General features: G+C 47.5%; 1 protein-coding gene and 2 pseudogenes across 1 annotated transcript in view; 1 reads left to right on the top strand and 2 right to left on the bottom strand.

The window, feature by feature from the left end:
- ELAVL1 (ELAV like RNA binding protein 1) overlaps nt 1-199 on the bottom strand; it is a 41,451-nt gene extending 41,252 nt beyond the window's left edge. The window contains exon 1 of the mRNA XM_006101878.3: nt 43-199. The gene's annotated coding sequence lies outside the window, so the exon portion shown is untranslated. The remainder of the gene's footprint in view (nt 1-42) is intronic.
- Nucleotides 200-325: 126 nt separating this feature from the next.
- The window catches only part of LOC102426752, a 28,441-nt pseudogene continuing 10,261 nt past the window's right edge, over nt 326-18,505 (top strand).
- Nucleotides 15,174-16,669, bottom strand: LOC102426124 (annotated as a pseudogene).

Here is an 18,505-nt window from a genome sequence, read left to right as displayed (position 1 = left end):
AAGTCATACCTAGTCCAGCACCACCGAAGGCCCCAGCCTCACCTGGACCACGGGCGGGCGGGCCCAGGGCTGCTCCGAGGTGGGCGAGGGGCGGCGGCGCGGCGCTAACGGCTCCGCTCGGCCTCGCTAGCGGTGGTGGCGGCACCGGCAGCGGCTACGGCGACGGAGGCGGCGGCAGCTCCTCCTCGGCGCGCACGACTCGCTCCGGCCCGCGGCCCGGACACGCCCCCTCGGCGCGCGCACCCATTGGCCGGCGTTCGCCACGGCGCGCTTCTCATTGGCCAGCGTGGCTGTCGCGGCGTCCTGAGGCGCGCGGTGGAGGAGGGATTTCCGTCTGGCGCTGCCTACGAAGGGCTAGATGGCAGGTGAGACCCGGGTGGCCAGCGATGGCTGCGGTATGGTCCAGGTGGTGTCCGGATCACGGAGGCCAACTGAAGGCGGTGGTGGAAGAGCCACGCACCATGTGGAGCGCATGTTGTGTGCCCGCCCCTGTCTGTCATGTCCCCGGCGTCCACCGCCCTATGAGGTAGGAACGGTCAGCGCGTCTGGGCTATGGGGACAGAACCCGTGTTCGAATCCTGACCCTGACGTTTCCGCACTACGCGCGGTTGGACAAGGCCTGATGTCATCATCTCGATGGGCCTCAGTTTCCTTATCTGGTGTGGTGTGGAGGCGGGACATGGACGTGTCAGCATTTCAACAGTGTTGACTATTATAGCTCTTGGGTTCCCAGAAGCTCAGCCCAACATTCATTCATTAAAATGTTATTGAGCATTTACTATATGCCAGGCACTGAATAGACAAAAATATCTGCCCTTACTGGGCTCATATTTTAGATCAGCACTTTCCAGTAGAAATAAATGTAAGCAAGTTACAAATGTTGGCCACATGCATAATTTAAATTTTCTAGTAGCCATGTTAAAGGGAAAAAGTAAAATGAAATAAGTGATGTTAATTTTAATAATGTGTTTTATTTAACCCAATTTATGTCCAAAATGTTATTTTAACGTGTAACCAATATAAAAAGTTATGATGCCTGGCCACTGAGGTTCAGTGGTTAGAGCGTCAGCCTGCCCACCAAAGGATCGGGGGTTCGATTCCTGGTCAAGGGCACGTACCTGGGGTTGCAAGTTCATCCCCCACCTCAGTCGGGGCGCATGCAGGAGGCCACCAATTGATGTGTCTTCTCTCGCATTGATATTTCTCTTTCTCTCCCTCTTTCTTTCCTTCCCTTCTCTCTCTAAAAATTAATGGAAAAAATATTTTCAGGTAAGGATTAAAAAAAAAAGGTTATGAGATCTTTTACTTTTTTTTTTCCTTCACACATTCTTTGAACACTCACAGCCCATTTACAGTTGGATTGGCTACATTTCAAGGCCTCAACAGCCACATGTTGCCAGTGCTACTGTGTTTGACCTTGCAGTGCTATATAGGGGACGCAGAAAAGAAATCAAGGGGGTTCCACATCAAGTGGTGAAAAGTGGTAAAGAGAAAAATAAATTGGGGAAGGGCAGGGGAAATGTGGGGGTAGCAATTTGAAAGATAGTGGTCAGGATGGTTGAGAAGATGGCATTTGCACAAGGACTGGAAGGAGTTGAAAAGACTGAACAAAGAACTATGGTATTCATTGTTTAGTGCAGTGTTGGTCCAGTAGAACTTTCTATGCTGATGGGCATGTGTTTTATCAGCACGAATTTAGTAGCTACTAGCTCCATGTGGTTTTTGGGCATTTGACATGTAGCTGGTTACACTAAAGAACTGAATTTTTAATATATTTAATTTTTACTTATTGAAATTTAAATAATCACAATAGGGCCAATGGCTTCCATAGCAGATGACATAGATTTATGAGAATGGTGGCAAGTGCTCTGAATTGAGCATGTACTGTGTGCTAAATGCTTTTGCAGGTTCTCCCGTGTAATTCTTGAAACATCTCTGTGAGAAGGGAGCAATGATCATTGTCACCATGAAGAATGAAGTCCTTCATTTATTCATCTATACTTTATTGTTGGCATTAATAAACTATCTTTTAGAACAGTTTTAGATTTATGGAACTATTACGAAGAAAGTACAGAGCTACCATTTTCCCCACACCCAGTTTCCCCTATTAGTTATATCTCTTATTAGTATGATACATTTGTTATAACTAATGAACCAAAATTGATACAGCATTATCAACCAAAGTTCATAGTTAATTTAATTTCCTTTGTTTTTACATAATGTTCTTTTTCTCTTCCAGAATCCCATCCAGGATATCATATTACATTTAGTTATTCTCCCCCTCCCCCATCTTTCTCTTTTTTTAAAAAATACTTGATATATAACATTATATTAGTTTCAGCTGTGCAACATAATGATTTGATATATCTATATATTGCAAAATAGTCACCACAATGAATTTAACTAACATACTAACATCCATCACCATACCTAGTTATAATTTTTTTGTTCTTGTGATGAGAATTTTTAAAAATTTTATCTTTATTAAAGTATTATAGATGTCCCATTTTCCCCCATTGACCCCCCCTTCTTCCCCATTCCCATCCCCTCCCCAGGCCTTTACCCTACTATTGTCTGTGTCCATGGGTTATGCATATCTACTAGTACAGTGGTCGGCAAACTCATTAGTCAACAGAGCCAAATATCAACAGTACAACGATTGAAATTTCGAGAGCCAAATTTTTTAAACTTAAACTATATAGGTAGGTACATTGTTATTAACTTAATTAGGGTACTCCTAAGGCTTAGGAAGAGCCACATTCAAGGGGCCAAAGAGTACTAGTATACAATAAAAGCCTAAGCAACCATTATGACAGAACGACCAATTGCTATGATGCACACTGACCACCAGGGGGCAGACACTCAATGCAGGAGCTGCCCCCTGGTAGTCAGTGCACTCCCACAGGGGGAGCGCTGCTCAGCCAGAAGCGGGGCTCACGGCTGGTGAGCGCAGCAGCGGTGGCAGGAGCTTCTCCCGCCTCTGCGGCAGCGCTAAGGAGCAGTGAGCAGGTGGGCAGTAAGGAGCAAGGGGTCCCGGACTGTTAGAGGGCGCAGGCCAGACTGAGGGACCCCCCTCCCAGTGCAGGAATTTCATGCACCGGGTCTCTAGTCTCTATATATAAAAGCCCAGCGACCATTAAGATGGAACGACCAGAACAACTGGAACTACTGGTGGCCATGACGTGCACTGCAGCAGCCAACCAGTCTGATCCAGCCCCGATTGGCACCCCCCAATCTCCCGCAGCCCCTCCCGTCTGCTGGCCTCACCCCCCCCCACCTGCTGGTCGTGGGCACAGGGAACACGCAATTGAGCTATTGGCACCCCTTCTGAGGGGAGACGCCCACCAGGTATACAGAAGGTATACGGAAGGCACTCAGTGAGGAGTCTGCATGGATTGTGTTCACACCTTCATGCTGTCCCCCCCCCCCCGCACCACCACAATGCTGAGGTAGCCTGATTCAGGACCCCCGTGCTGACCACCCACACGGAGAAACAGTGTGTGATAAACATCATGTCCCGCAGATGCCTGAATCTGCCTCAAGAATAAGACACTACATACCCAGAGTGGCCCATCGGGGCTAAGACAGAAGGTCTGGGAAAAGCAAGGCTGCAGATGGCCGTGTTCTGCGTTTGCTGCCCGACTCTGCTCCCCAGCCCCCTCTGTGTGCAAAGCACCTGCATCGTTGCCCTTGGATGGAGGCCTGTGAGTGAGTGAAGAACTGTAGCTGTGCCTGTGGCTGCGCTCGGCCTCTTACCCTTATGGATAAGCAGGAAACATATTTACGTGCCAGAATCTAAACACCTCTTTATCGGTAATAGCACAAATAATGCAAGACTCATACTTGTTTCTAAACAGGACTCTGTCCGGCTGCGTGTGAACCCAGATCGAAGGTGTGCTCTCCGCCAAGGAGGCTGCAAAGGCTGCTCCTCTCTCAAACGCACACAGTCTGGAGAGGTTTAAAGGGAAAAGGAGATAAAAAATAAAACAAAATAGCAACAAGCTCTGAAGCCCCTGCCGAAGCTGTCAAATCCTCCACTGACACCTGCTAGGTCGCCTGGCACCACTCGGCCACTTTCAACCTCCCACCAGCTCCTGGAGGTGGGTGGGCTTACGGATGGAGGCTTCAGTGTTAAAGTAACCCTGTTAGTATAGCACAGACACATGTGGGCTTTTTGATGAGAGAGAACCCATGGCATCCCCTCACAAACGTGTTTTTAACTGTTCTGAGATCACGCTCTCAGCTTTGGCGACTCTCAAATAGGACTCAGCGATTACACTTGCCCAATAAAAAGACTGACCCAGGTTTCATGGAGACCGAACCCTCACCCCCAGAGAAGCCGTGTCCTTTCAAAAGGAAGGTCACCCTGGTTGCGGGTCCTTGCGCTTTGGCACTTTGAATATTTCTTGCCACGCCCTTCTCTACCCAGCAAAGCTCATTTAGAATTGAAGGCCACATAAAGAGCTTCACAGACAAGAAAAAGCTAAAGGAGTTCATCACCCCAATTGGGGGCGGGGCTGGCCAGCCAACCTCCTGTGTCCCCTCCCCCTGGCCCACCCTGCCTGATTGGGGCCACCGGCTGGACCCCACCCATGCACGAATTTGTGCACTGGGCCTCTAGTATGCATATAAGTTCTTTGGTTGATCTCTTCTCCCTGCCCCCTTCTCTCTTTTGTATCACCCAAGGATATTTTTCCATTGATTTTTAGGGAGGGTGGGAGAGAGAGAGAGAGAGAAAGAGAGAAACATTGATGTGAGAGAACCACATTGATTGGTTGCCTCCTGCACGAACCCTGACCAGGGCCTGGGCTGGAGAGGAGCCAGCAACCAAGGTCTGTGCCCTTGACTGGACCGGCTAGGGCTGTCCTGTCTCTTTAGGCTTCTCTTGGTTGTGGCAGATTCTCAGACTTTCCGTGTTTTTGATGACCTTGGCGGTTTTGAGAACTGGTCAGATATTTTGTAGGATGTCCCTCTATTGGAATTTGTCTGATGTTTTCCTCATGATAAGACTGGGATGATGGGTTTAGGGGAGGAAGACCACAGAGGTAAAGTGGTCATCCCATCACATCCTGTCAAGGGCACATTATCTATGCCTGTTGATGTTGGCCTTGAACACCTGGCTGGCGAAGTATCTGTCAGGCTTCATTGCAACCTCCTCCCCCCCCCACCACCCCCCCCTCCGCCATACTTTGGAAGGAAGTCACTATGTGCCCACATTTGAAGAGCAGAGAGTTATATTCCTCCTCCTTAAGGATGGAAAACTACTTAAATTATTTAGAATTCTGCATGGGAGATTTCTCTTTTCTTCCCCATTTATAAGTTTATCTAGTCATTTAATTATATCTCTACTAGAGGCCCGGGGCACAAAAATTTGTGCACTCGGGGGGGAAGGGGGGCGGTCCCTCAGCCCGGCCTGTGCCCTCTCGCAGTCTGGGACCCCTCAGGAGATAACGACCTGCTGGCTTAGGCCTGCTCCTGGGTGGCAGAGGGCAGGCCCAATTCCTAGGTGCAGCCCCTGGTCGGACTCAGAGCAGGGCTGATTGGGGAGTTTGTGCACCGCCCCGTCATGCACAGAGCAGGGAGGATTGGGAGGTTGCAATGCCACCCTCAGTCACGCTCAGGGTAGGGCCGATTGGGGGGTTGGGGCACCGCCCCCGTCACTCACAGAGCAGGGCGATGGGGAGGTTGCGGCGCCACCCCCTGTCACGCACAGAGCATGGACCCATCAGGGGGTTGGGGAGCTCCCCCCTGTCACGCACAGAGGAGGGGCGATCAGGGGGTTGAGGAGCTCCCCCCTGTCACTCACAGAGTAGGGCCGATAGGGGAGTTAGGGCACCGCCCCCTGTCACACACAGAGCAGGGCGGATCAGGGGGTTGGGGCGCCGCCCTCTATCACCCACAGAGCAGGGCCGATCAGGGGGTTGGGGCGCCGCCACTGTCACACTCAGGGCAGGGCCGATGGGGAGGTTATGGCTCTACCCCATCACACACAGAGCAGGGCCCGTGGGGGGGGGTGTTGGGGTGCTGCCCTCTATCACCCACAGAGCAGGGCCGATCAGGGGGTTGGGGCGCCGCCACTGTCACACTCAGGGCAGGGCCGATGGGGAGGTTATGGCTCTACCCTGTCACACACAGAGCAGGGCCGATCAAGGTGTTGGGACGCCGCACCCTGTCACACACAGAGTCGCAGGGCAATCAGGGGGTTTGGGCGCTGCCCCCTGTCACGCTGATCCAGTGCCAGGAGGCCTCGCGGCTCCGCTGATCCCGGTGCTGGGAGGCATATTACCCTTTTACTATATTGGATAGAGGCCTGGGGGCCGGCTGGTTTGCCCTGAAGGGTGTCCTGGATCAGGGTGGGGGTCCCCACTGGGGTGCCTGGCCAGCCTGGATGAGGGGATGATGGCTGTTTGCAGCTGGTCACACACCCTTCAGGCTGGGGGTCCCCACTGGGGTGCCTGGCCAGTCTGGGTGAGGGGCTGAGGGCTGCCTTCAGGCTGGCCATTGACTGAAGCTCCCAACCGCTCCTTTTTTTATTTTATTTTTTTATTCTGGGCCAACTTTAGCTCTGGCTCTAGCTCTGAGGCCTCGGCTGCTGAAAGCTGGTATCTGGTTTGTTTGCATTCTATAATCGAAACAATGTATAACTCCAGTTCTGAGATCCCGGCGGCTGAAAGCTGGTTTCTGGGGTTTTGTTTAGCTTCTATATTTGTTACAAAGTTTCAAACTGCCAGCTCAGAGGCCGGCAAGGCAGGCGGGGAACGTTGGAGTCCTCCTTCACTGAAGCAAGCAAGCCTCATGTTCGCTTCCAGCTGCCTGGCTGCCGGCCGCCATCTTGGCTGACAGTTAATTTGCATATACTCACTGATTAGCCAATGAAAAGGGTAGCGGTCGTACGCCAATTACCATGTTTCTCTTTTATTAGTGTAGATGGCCTCCTGCATATTTTATACTCTGGGTTTTAACTTTATTTCTTTTATTGCTCAAATTGTTCTGACTTTAGCCATTGGGATCTCTTCCAGTTGGCTTCTGTGGCCCTTTGACACCCCCCCCCCCCAATCTATGTATTTTGGCTTTTTTCATTTTGTTTTCTTTGGAGCACTTCCTTTTCTATGGTACTATAAGATATCAGGCTCGTCTCATATATTTCCTCCCCAGTCTTAAAGTCAGCCATTTCTTTGAGACTGGTTCCTTTTATTAGACAACTAGAAGCCCAGCATGCGAAATCGTGTGGCCTCACCCACCCGCTCGCGCCCCATCCACCTGCACTGGTCTTTGGTCGTTAAGGCGTTAGGGCCACAGGCCTTTTATAATATAGATGGTGTTAGAAACTAAGATGTGAGCACTAGGAGTGCTTGTTGTTTCTTTTAGGTCATCAATCCTTTTTAATTGCCCACAACACACCCAGTACAGGTGTTCGGCCCTGTGGATACAATAGTGACCATGCCAGTTGTGTATCTGCCCCCACGGAAGTTACAGTTTGTGGGGACCAGTTTAAGAGGGCAGCTCCACACTGACTAGCCCTTTTCAGAAAGTGTAGGCTGGTCCTCCTGTGGTGGGCAGAATAACAGCAGCCCAAAGATGTCCATGTCCTAATCTCTCGGAACCTGTGATTATGTTACCTTACTTAGCAGAAGGACTTTGCAGATCAGATACGTTAAGTATCAAGATGGGGAGATTATCCTGGATTACCTGCATGAGGCCAGTGGTAACAAGGGTTTTTATAAGACTGAGGCAGGAAGGTCAGAGTCAGAGAAGGAGATGTGACAATGGAAGCGGAGGTCAGTAATGCCATTGCTGGCTTTGACGATGGAGGAAAGCGCCACCAGCCACAGATGGCAGGCAGTCTAGAAGCTTGAAAAGGCAAGGAAACATTCTCTCCTAGAGCCTCCAGAAGGACTGTAGCCATGCTGACATCTGATGTGGTGGAAAGCCATGATATCTGAACCATTTACGGGGCTTCATATGTGGGTGGGTTTATTTTGTGGACATAAGAAATGAGTTTAAGTCCCTAACAGAGCTGAGGCATCAAAGTGGAACCCTCATTCTGAGAACAGAAGCTGGGCAGGCCCAAACAAGCCAAAAGAATCTTCTGGCACTCGAGTGTTTTGGGGACCCTACTTCAGTCTGATTCCACCTCAAGTGCCAAGTATGTCAGTCATATAGAAAACCAGGAAGCTTTATTTTTTCTTAGGCAGCTGAGTTTATTTTCAGGTTAGCAACAGTTTGGAATTCATGCCCCTGATTAGTTCAGAATTGGAGCTATAAAAGTAATGGCTCCTTCAGGGCAGGGGTCACCTATGGTTCCTATTTCTGACCCAGAAAGCCTGGCCCTGGAGGGGCACAGCAGTGCAAGGCTGCCCTCCAGGAACTGCTGTGCTAATAACTTTCTTGAACCTCTGCAAAGTTTTGCTTGTTTGCAAAAGGCATGTGGCACTACCACCTTGGGAACATGAGTAAAGCAGGCACTGAGCAGAACATCTAACACGTCAGGACTACTGTTGTATCAATAGGCCCATAAAGAAAGTCCTATGGTTAATGCCCCAGAGAGCGGGAAGGGCTCTGCTTCTTGTCTTAGAATCACGGCTTCCTGAACACCACCTCGTGAGATAACATGGAGCACTGGCCTGAACGAGTTTGGCAAGTTTTGTTTTCCAGAATTATCTTCCTGGATCTGACCCATTACCCTTTGATTCCAGTATCTTTCTGGCAAGAACAGCAGTGGGCATTTTATCTCCCATAGGGTCAAAGATCAGAAGAGGCTTCACAACTCTGATTCCCAGGGTCACAGAGTGGCCTGGTTGCTCCTTTTGTCCCAGAGCAATATGGATGGTGACCACTTTCCCTTCCAGGTGTTGTCTGTCACTTTGTCACCCTCCTCATTCCTACCAGTGACTCATAGTAGCCAGTATCACTTTTTTTTTTAAAGATTTGTTTTTTTATCCAACTGTTCTTTTTCATGCCATACACTCTCTTTTCTGCTTTGTCTATAAATATTTTACATGTATTTGTTGGGCTTTTTGCAATGCTTAAAAAAAATTTTAAAGCAGAAATTCAGCCCTAGCTGGTTGCCCAGTGGTTAGAGTCGGCCTGTGGACTGAAGGGTCTTGGGTTCAATTCCAGGTCAAGGGCACATACCTGGGCTGCAGGTCCACTCTCCACCACCAGTCAGGGCATGTGCCAGAGGCAACATTGATGTCTCTCTCACATCAATGTTTCTCTCTCTCCTCACCCCTCCTTTACACTCTCTCTGAAAAACAATGGAAAAAATATCCTCAGATGAGGATTAACAAACAAACAAAAAAAATTTTAAGCAGAAATTCAGTGGTTTCTAGTATATTTACCAAGTTGTACAAACATCAGCACTACATCATTCCAGAACATTTTATCACCCCCAGAATAAACCCCGTGCTCATAAGTGGTCACATGCTTGCCCCTGGGAATTTCGAATCTTTCTGACTCCATGGATATGCTTCTTCTGATTGCTTTATAGAAGTGGGATCTTACAATATGTGGCCCTTTGTTTCTGGCTTCTTTCACTGAGTATAGCTGATCACTGTTCCCCCAATATTTTCTTTATGAATGAGATAGAGGTTTCATGCTTATTGAAGGCAGGTGGTCAATTTACTGTGACAATTCTCCAGCCTTGCTTCTGGTCCAGCATCCCATGGGAAACAGGCCAGAGGCCTACAGATTTGCCAGCTCTCCCTGTGAGGTGCCTCTCACTTGTCCCCCATGTGCTAGGATAGGAGCACCAAGGATGGGTGTTCCCATTCCCAGCTTCTGCCTGATCCTGGCAACTCCCATAACTCCCTGTATTACAAAACCCTCAAACCTCCCAGCCTCCCAGACTGAAGATCCAAAATCACACTCAGCAGCATTACTCAGAGCCTCCAGGCATACTAAACTCTGATCATGTGCTGTGAATTTCCTGAGATGAACAAGTCAGTTGTTATCTACTAAAAGCTCACGCAAATTGATAAGAACCAAAGGGGTAAAGATCAGAAATAGACACTTCACAGGATGGGGAAGAGAGTCAACAAACATCAGTGTCTGCACAGAGTTATAACAGTGAGGCCATGGGCAGGGGCTGGTCAAGGTGAAGATTATTGCAGTGCTGCCAGGACCCCAACATCAGCTTTCCTCAGGGGTGGGGTCATATTCATCTGAAAGACCCTGTGGAAGATACTTGCCAGCATATGAAAGGGCTCATAGTCTGACCTTGTGGTTATACCACTGAAAATTATCCTGCACCACCCAGGGAAGGTCTATCCAAAGTAAGACATTTCTTACAATTTTTAATAAGGTACCCTTGGGTTGGCAACAATCCAAACACCCAGCGATGAACCTGGCTTGGTGAATTGTTCATGCACTAAAAATGACAGTAGGAGGCCCCTAACCATATAGAGTAAGAGTAGCTCCCTAGGCTGAGCTCTGGGGATGCAGTTTAATCTTCATGGTGAGCCTGTGAGTTGGGTCCTATTAGCCTCATTTTATAGAAGGATCAAGTGGGCCCAAGGTCACACACTCCTAGAAGAGGGGCAGAAGGGGGCCAAGGGCCAGGGTCAATGGAACACAGAATCCATGCATGGAACCTTGATGCTAAAGTGCTCATGATTTAAGAGATAAGTGTAGGGTATAGAGTTGTACCTATCCTCTGAGGGTCTTCCACCTATGGCTGGACAGGTGTGGGGGGACAGAGAAAGGGAAGAGATGGGCCAGCCAGTGCTGAGGGAGGCCCAGCCTTAGGGCCAATGGGCAGGAGAAAGGACTAAGCAGGATTTGGATAAGAGGTGGTGGGGGCCTGGGAGAGAGGGGGGGGGGTTGGTGGGAGGGGGAAGGAGGTTTACATGGACCACTCAGAAGGAAGACACAGCCTGGTGGGAGTCTTTTGTCTGTGGTGGCATCTGTGGGTGTTATTTCCACTCCCCCACCTAACCAGGGCCCAGTGGCTTAAGATGCTTGAGTTTGAGGGAAGGGGATGCCTCAGTAGTACAGTTCAAGTGATGGCTTCAGATCCACATGGGGGAGAGAAAATACGAAGGCTGTGGAGAAAGGTTTGCCTTCATCTTTGTACCTTCCCACTTCCAGATGTGCTGCCATCTTACTCAGGTGTATCCTGGGTATATGAATTCACTAGGGCTGCCATAGCAAAGCATAGACTGGGTGACTTATGAACAACAGAAATTTAGTCTCACAGTTCTGGAGGTGAGAAGTCCAAGATCAAGATGATGGCAGGGTTGGTTCCTTCTATGGCCCCCTTTCTTGGCCATCTTTTCCACGTCCTCACATGATCTTCCCTCTGTGTGTGTGTGTGTGTCCTAATTTCCCCTTTTTATAAGAACACCAGTCAGGTTGGATCAGGGCCCACCCTAATGACCTAATTTTAACTTGACTACCTCTTAAAGGCCCAATTTCTAAATACAGTGGGGCCTTGACTTACGAGTGTCCCGACTAACGAGTTTTTCGAGATACGAGCCGTCTCTCGGCCGATTTTTTGCTTTGAGTTGCGAGCTAAAATGTACAGTCATGTTCTGAGGTCCTGGGGTTTAGGACTTCAACATACAAATTTGGGGAGGACACAATGCAGCCCATATATAACACTGGGGGAACATGTGATTCTGCTGCAGCCCACTGGGTGTCAGCAGGGCTGAGTAGAGGAGCTCAGGTGACCCTGGCCACCTGAGGGTACTGCCTGGCCTTCCATAGGTTAAGGAGCCAGGATTCTGAGGTTTGGACACCCCATTCTCTGGCACTTAGGGCTGACATTGGACCCCAACAGGAGGACAGTACCATACACCAAGGGCTTGGACTTAGTGAGGGGCTTCCTGGAAATGCACAGAGGCTAGCCAAGCAGCTACAACCAGCACAGGGGCAGTGAGGGAGAAATTCAGGAGCCTGTAGTAGTCAGGATAGGCCATCTCCCCAAACCAGCCCTCCCACTCCCAGGAGCAGGGTTTTTCCTGGGCTTACCCCAGGGAAGTCCCACTGGACACATGTTCACCTTCCTCCTCCTCTCTGAGTTGCATCAGGGTTTTCTCTACCCATATCCCTGCTGCCCTCTTTCCGTCCCTTACCCCCATTGCTTCCTCCAGAAATGTAGCTGTTCTGCTCCTACTGAGAGATGAGGCACACCCAATACAGGGGCTGGTTCTTGGTTAAACAGTCAGCCAGCATGAACCCTGCTTTCCCCAATCGCAGTGAGTTCCTAGAGGGGACAGCTGGTCCTGTCCATCTTTGCATCCCCAGCGCAAAGCACGGAGCCTATAGGTGTCAATAGTTTGCTGACCAAATGGACAAGCAGCAGAGCCTTCTTGCAGGGACCAACAGCAGGAAGACACTAGCTGGGATTTATCACATCCTGACAGAGCCTACCCTGTTCCCCACTACACACACTGGGTCAGGCCACCCAGGCTGGGGTACCTTCCATTGTGGGTGAGGTGGGCACCCCACTCCTGCCCTGGGCCAAGGAGAACATGTCTAACTGCAGGGACACCACTGACAGGAGCACTGTGGGAATGAGCTGAAAGGGAATGCCCCAACCCAATCACGTCCTCCTGCTGTCAGGGGCCCTGCCACCTGCTTCCCAGTGAATTTGAGTTCCCCAAACTTTCCCCACCCAGTGATTGGCACAGTCTCAACAGGTGTCAGCACACCATCTGCCTCACTCACCTGCCCAGTACAGGGACACAGAGGTCAGAGCAGGTCAGGCCCAGGGCAGGGATGGTGGGGAGGAAACACTATTCTTAGGTCCATCTTCATGGGGCCCATGTCAGGCCCAGCCTTCACACTCCAGAGGTAGGAGCTATCAACCTCCACAAAGGCAGGCCAAGGGTCACTAGAAACAGCTTTTGCCAAGAAAGGCAGAATGGGGGCAGAAAGGCTAAAGGTCACTGAGCAGAAACCCTCCATGAAGGAGTGGGGAAGTCCCTCTGGGTCTGGAGAGACAGCCAGAAAGTGACTATAAGCAGGGCTTCTCACTCAATGCCACTGACCTTTGGGCAGGAGGATTCTTTGTGGTGAGGACAATATTATGCATTGTAGGTTATTTAGCAGCATCTCTGGCCACCCCTCCCCAGCTATGACAGCCAAATATGTCTTCACACTTTGCCAGGTGTCCCCTGGGGGCAAAAGTGACCCATGGGAGAACCCCCACTTTGCAGAACCGAGCCTGGAAAGAGCAGGTTTTCCCTTGCACTGGTCCTTGTGCTGAGGTTAATAGCCTTCAGGTCACATCCATTCAGGTATTCATTTTCTGTCCCCTAACCCAAAGCCCCACCTGCCATCTTCCAGAACCAAGCCCACACATTGCTCCTCCCAAAGGGTGGTCCATGGGTCCCCATATAAGGAACGTGGCCCCATTGGTGCTGTGGCAGGCTGAATAATGCATGTCCCCCGCACACAAGATGTCCATGTTCTGACCCCAAGAACTTGGGAGTATGACCTTGCAGGTGTGGTTAAGTTAAGGCAGTGGAGATAGGGATATTTTCCTGGATTATCTAGGTGGGCCCAGTATTATCACAAGAGTCTTTATGAGATGGAGGCAGGAGGGTTCAGGTTAGAGGAGATGTGAGGATGGAAGCAGAGTCAGAGAAAGAAGTTAGAAGATGTTACACTGTTCACTTTGAAGATGGAGAAAAAGGCTGTGAGCCAAGGCATGCTGATGGCCTCTAGAAGCCGGAAAAGGCATGGACATGGATTGCCCCTTGCAGCGGTTCTCAACCTGTGGGTCGCGACCCCTGAAAATACATCCTGCATATCAGATATTTACATTACAATTCATAACAGTAGCAAAATTACAGTTATGAAGTAGCAACGAAAATAATTTTATGGTTGGGGGTCACCACAACATGAGGAACTGTTTTAAAGGGTCGCGGCATTAGGAAGGTTGAGAACCACTGCTTAGAGCCTCCAGAAGGAAGATAGCACTGCCAATACTTCAATTATAGGACTTCTGCCCTCCGGGACTGTAAGATAATAAGTTTGTGATGTTTTAAGCTACTAAAGTTGTAATTTGTTACAGCAAATGCAGGGAATTCATACAGGTATCTACTCTGAAACTCTGAGTCAGGGAGAGCTGCTAGGTGGTCAGGATGGTATTTGCCTCTCCTGGCATGAGCTATGGTGCACAGTGGTGCTGTCTGTCTCCCACTAGGTGGGGAGGACTCAATGTACAAAGGTTGGAGGTCAGGATTTGAGTGGACCAGACTTCCTAGGCTTAGAAAGAGAAACAATTTTTTAAAGTTATGCTTATAAAGACCAAAAAGCCCCAATTGTTGCTTCACATAGATGACTTTGAAGCTTCCCACATTCAACATGCCCTGGGCCAATTACCTCCCTCCCCCAAGAGAAGATATCTTTGGTTTTTATAGCCAACGTTAAAGGGAAAATGAGTTTTTTGTTGCAGAAATTCACTGTCAAATGGACACAATATATGTAGCATCTTCAAACCTTTCACCAGTGGCTAAAATACCACAGGAGGTTTTGTGTGGTCTCTGCCTGATCCCAGAGAAAGGGATCAGGAACTGAACCTTGAAAAAATGTCCTTGTCTCACAGATGATGAAAAGTGTGTGTGTAGAGGGAACAGGACAGAAAGGGGCTGTGTCTCTGAAACAATGGAGGAGAGAGTGTAATGGAAGGAATGCTAGGGAGGCTGAGGTGACGGACCCGGGCCGCTGTTAGGTTTCAATCTGGAGCCAGTGCAGGAGTTCAGGAGTGGGAGGTGACAGGGAAAGAGGGGCGGGAAGTAAGGCAAGAAGGGATCAGAGATGCTGGGTTTCTTGGGGTTGGGGAGACTTGAGAGCTCTTCTTGGCATTTATCCATTGCCAAAAGGGGTGGCTGTGGAAACAGGGAAAAGAGATACGTGGTGAGAGAAGAGTGCTGATGAGTATATTAATCATGTTTGTGTCTTGGTAATTTTGTGTGTGTGTGTGTGTGTGTGTGTGTGTGTGTGTGTGTGTGTGTGTGTTTAGAAAGAGCACACTTTAATGAGAAGAGAGCACTGCATGATGGGCATTCTACACATCATGCTGAGAAAGGTACATAGTATACAGGATATTTTGCTAATGATCAACAGTAACGTTGGTTCCTCTGGGCAACTTCCCCACCCTTATTCTCCAACCTCCAAGGGGTCAAAGCGCTCCCAACCATTTCCTTGAAGGCAACTGTGGTTTGCTAGAGATAGAGCCCCTCAGGGATTCTTGTTTTTTATACAGAACATTTTCTTTAGATTTTTTTTGAAGTCTTCATTTGTTACTTTTATTCTATGTCTTTCAAGGCCATCAGACCAGCTTTTGTACAGATTGCCTTGATGTCAGCACCAGAGAAGTTATATTTAGCCATGATGAAGTTGTCCAGTGTTACATCATCAGCCAGCATCATTCTGCCTGTTCAGATCTAAAAGATGCGCTTCTTGTTCTTTTCATTGGGCAGGGGAACTCGATCTTCCTGTCAATATGGCCTGGTCTGATAAGTGCTGGATCAAAAGTTTCTATTTGGTTTGTGGCCATGAAAACTTTTACATCTCCCCTTAAATCAAATCCACCCAACTCTCCAACAGTTCCAACTATTCCAACACTGTATGCTGAATTTCTCTCTCACCACTAGAATTTGAGTCATAGCTTTTTGTCCCAGTGGCATCAATTTCATCAATAAACAACAGTGGATGGTGCATTCAGCAACTTGAAACAATTTCGAAATGAGTTTAGGCCCATTGCCTACATAGTTCTGAATAAGTTCAGAGCCAACCTCACTCAAGAAAGTGGCTGAGATTTGGTTTGCTACTGCTTTGGCTAATAAAGTTTTGCCTGTGCCAGGTGGACCATAGAGAATGATCCCCGAAGGGGATTTAAACCCATCTCTTCATAATATTCAGGGTGAGTGAAAGGAAGTTCCAGATTTCTTAATTTCCTGGATTTGGTTGTCCAACCAAATGTCATCATAAGGGCCTTTTCCACCTTCATCACTGTGACCAAGGGATCTGTGTGATCCATCAGCACCCCTATCATGGCAGGCACCTGTGGTTCAACAGGACAGAGCAGCCCGGTTTCAGCAGATCCTTGTCTACAAATGGAAGAATGTTAATGTAGTGTTCTGAGCCCACAGATGTAGACAGTATGGTGTGATTGTCATCAATGATCTCTTCTAAAGTTCCAACTGACATTGGGGTCCCCCTCAGATCATGTATCTTTGCTCTTTCCTCCTCTTGCTTTTCTTCTAAATGCTTCTTTTGTTCTTGATTTCTAATGAATTCTTCCTCCATGAGAAGATAGTGTTTAATTCTAACTTAAATAATTTTAACCAGCACTGAATGTGAGGTATCACCAGTGGCAGTTTGCTGGCAGCATCTGGTCCCTTTGTTGTCTTCTTTTACCCTACTAGTTGGTACGGGAGGTTATTATTTTTTAAATCTTCACTGGAAGATATGCTTATTGATTTTAGAGAGAGAGAGAGAGAGAGAGAGAGAGAGAGAGAGAGAGAAAACATCAATTGGTTGACTTCCATATGTGCCCCCATCTGGGGATCAAATCTGCAACTTCTTGGTATACAGGACAGTGCTCCAATCAACTGAGCCACACCAGCCAGGGCAGGAGGTTCGTGTTTGTTTTTCTTGTCCTGTCATCTTTCTTGCCACATCGAAGACCATGACCATCACTCTGACGTTGGTCCATCTTGACTCAGCTGCTCAATCATGTTTTTTACTTTCAGTATTTTATGTTTCTTCAACATCTTGAGGCCTTGCTGATCTGGGACTGACTGCCCCTCACAAGGCTAGTTAATTCCTAGAGATAGCAAATGACTCTCCTGGGAGTGGGCTTTTCAAACAACCAATCCAGAGCTCACACTCTAGAACTCACACTCCAACCACCTTCTTTATTAGGCTCTCACACTCCAGGAGGCAATATCCCCTTGCCCTAATCACCCCAGGGCCAGGTATCAGGCAATTAGGGACAGCACCTGTGCCCCAGAGCCTGCTAAAATTATTCACACTAGCCAATTTCAAATATGCTTACCTTGCAGTAAAGTCAATTAAAATTATCCAATTTGAGAAGTCAAAAGAAAAACAATGAAGATACATGCCAGAACATGAGACTCCTTTGGGATACTATCAAGTGTAAAACATACAGGTAATGGGAGTCCCAGAGGAATAAGAGGCAAAGAGAAAGACTATTTGAAAAAATAATAGCTCAAAACTTCCCAGATAACAGTCATGGGTCTATACATCCAAGAAGCTCAACAAACTCTAAGCAGGATAACTCAAAGAAACATTATAATCAGATTGTAAGATAAAGACAGTCTTAAAAGCAGCAAGAGAGAAGTAACTCATCACAAACAAGAGATCTCCAAAAAGATTAACAGCCAATTTTTTTTATCAGATATCATGGAGGCCAGCAAACAGTGAATGATATTTAAAGTGCTGAAAGAAATAAAACAGTCAACCAGGAGTTCTGTATCTGGTAAAACAGATGTGCAAAAATGAAGCTTAGATATTCTCAGATAAACAAAAGTTAAGAGAGTTTGTGGCTAGTAGACCTGCCCTACAAGAAATGCTAAAAGGTGTCTTTCTTTTTTTAGGATAAATGAAAGGATACTAGATAGCAACTCAAAGCCATATGAAGAAATAAAGAACACTGGTAAAGGTAACTATATAAGTAAGTATAAAAGACAGTATTATTGTATTGTTGGTTTGTAACTCCTCTTTTTTCCCTATATGATTGAAAAGACAAGGCATGGGACAATAATTATAAAGCTATTTTAATGGTAATACAACATATAAAGATGTAATTTGTGATAACACAAAGAAGAAGGAATGAAGCTGTATATGAGCAGAGTTTATATACTATTGAAGTTAAGTAGGTATTAATTCAAACTAGATTGTTACAAATTGAAGATATTAACTGTAATCCCCAGGTAACCAGTAAGAAAATAACTAAAAATATACAGAAAAGGAAACAATAAGGGGATCAAATAGTACACTAAAAAATCAAACGGCCCGGCCAGTGTGGCTCAGTAGTTGAGCATCGACCCATGAACCAAGAGGTTGCTGGTTCGATTCCCGGTCAGGGCACATGCACAGGTTGCAAGCTCAATCCCTAGTAGGGGATGTGCAAGAGGCAGCCCATAGATGTTTCTCTCTCATCGATGTTTCTATCTCTCTATCCCTCTCCCTTCCTCTCTCTAAAATCAATAAAAACATTTATTTTTTTAAAAATCAAGTAAACACAAGAGAAGGTGGTAGTGCACAAATTGAAAAACAATAAAGGTATAAGACATTCCTTTAAAACAAGTAGTAAGAAATAAGTTTTTCCTTATCATAATTACTTTAAACGTAAAAGGATTAAACTCTCCAAATAAGTTTAAAGCAGAGACTGACAGAATGGGTAAAAATGTGACAACTATATGCTGTCTAAAAGGAACTTATTTTATTAATAATTCTTTATTGTTGAAAGTATTACATATGTCCCCTTTTTCCCCCCATTGACCCCCTTCAGCTCACCCCTAACCTC

This window comes from Myotis lucifugus, unplaced genomic scaffold, assembly GCF_000147115.1.
Source record: "Myotis lucifugus unplaced genomic scaffold, Myoluc2.0 scaffold_386, whole genome shotgun sequence".
Taxonomy (NCBI): Eukaryota; Metazoa; Chordata; class Mammalia; order Chiroptera; family Vespertilionidae; genus Myotis; species Myotis lucifugus.
Note: the sequence above shows the minus strand (reverse complement) of the source record. Positions and strands in the feature narration are given on the sequence as shown.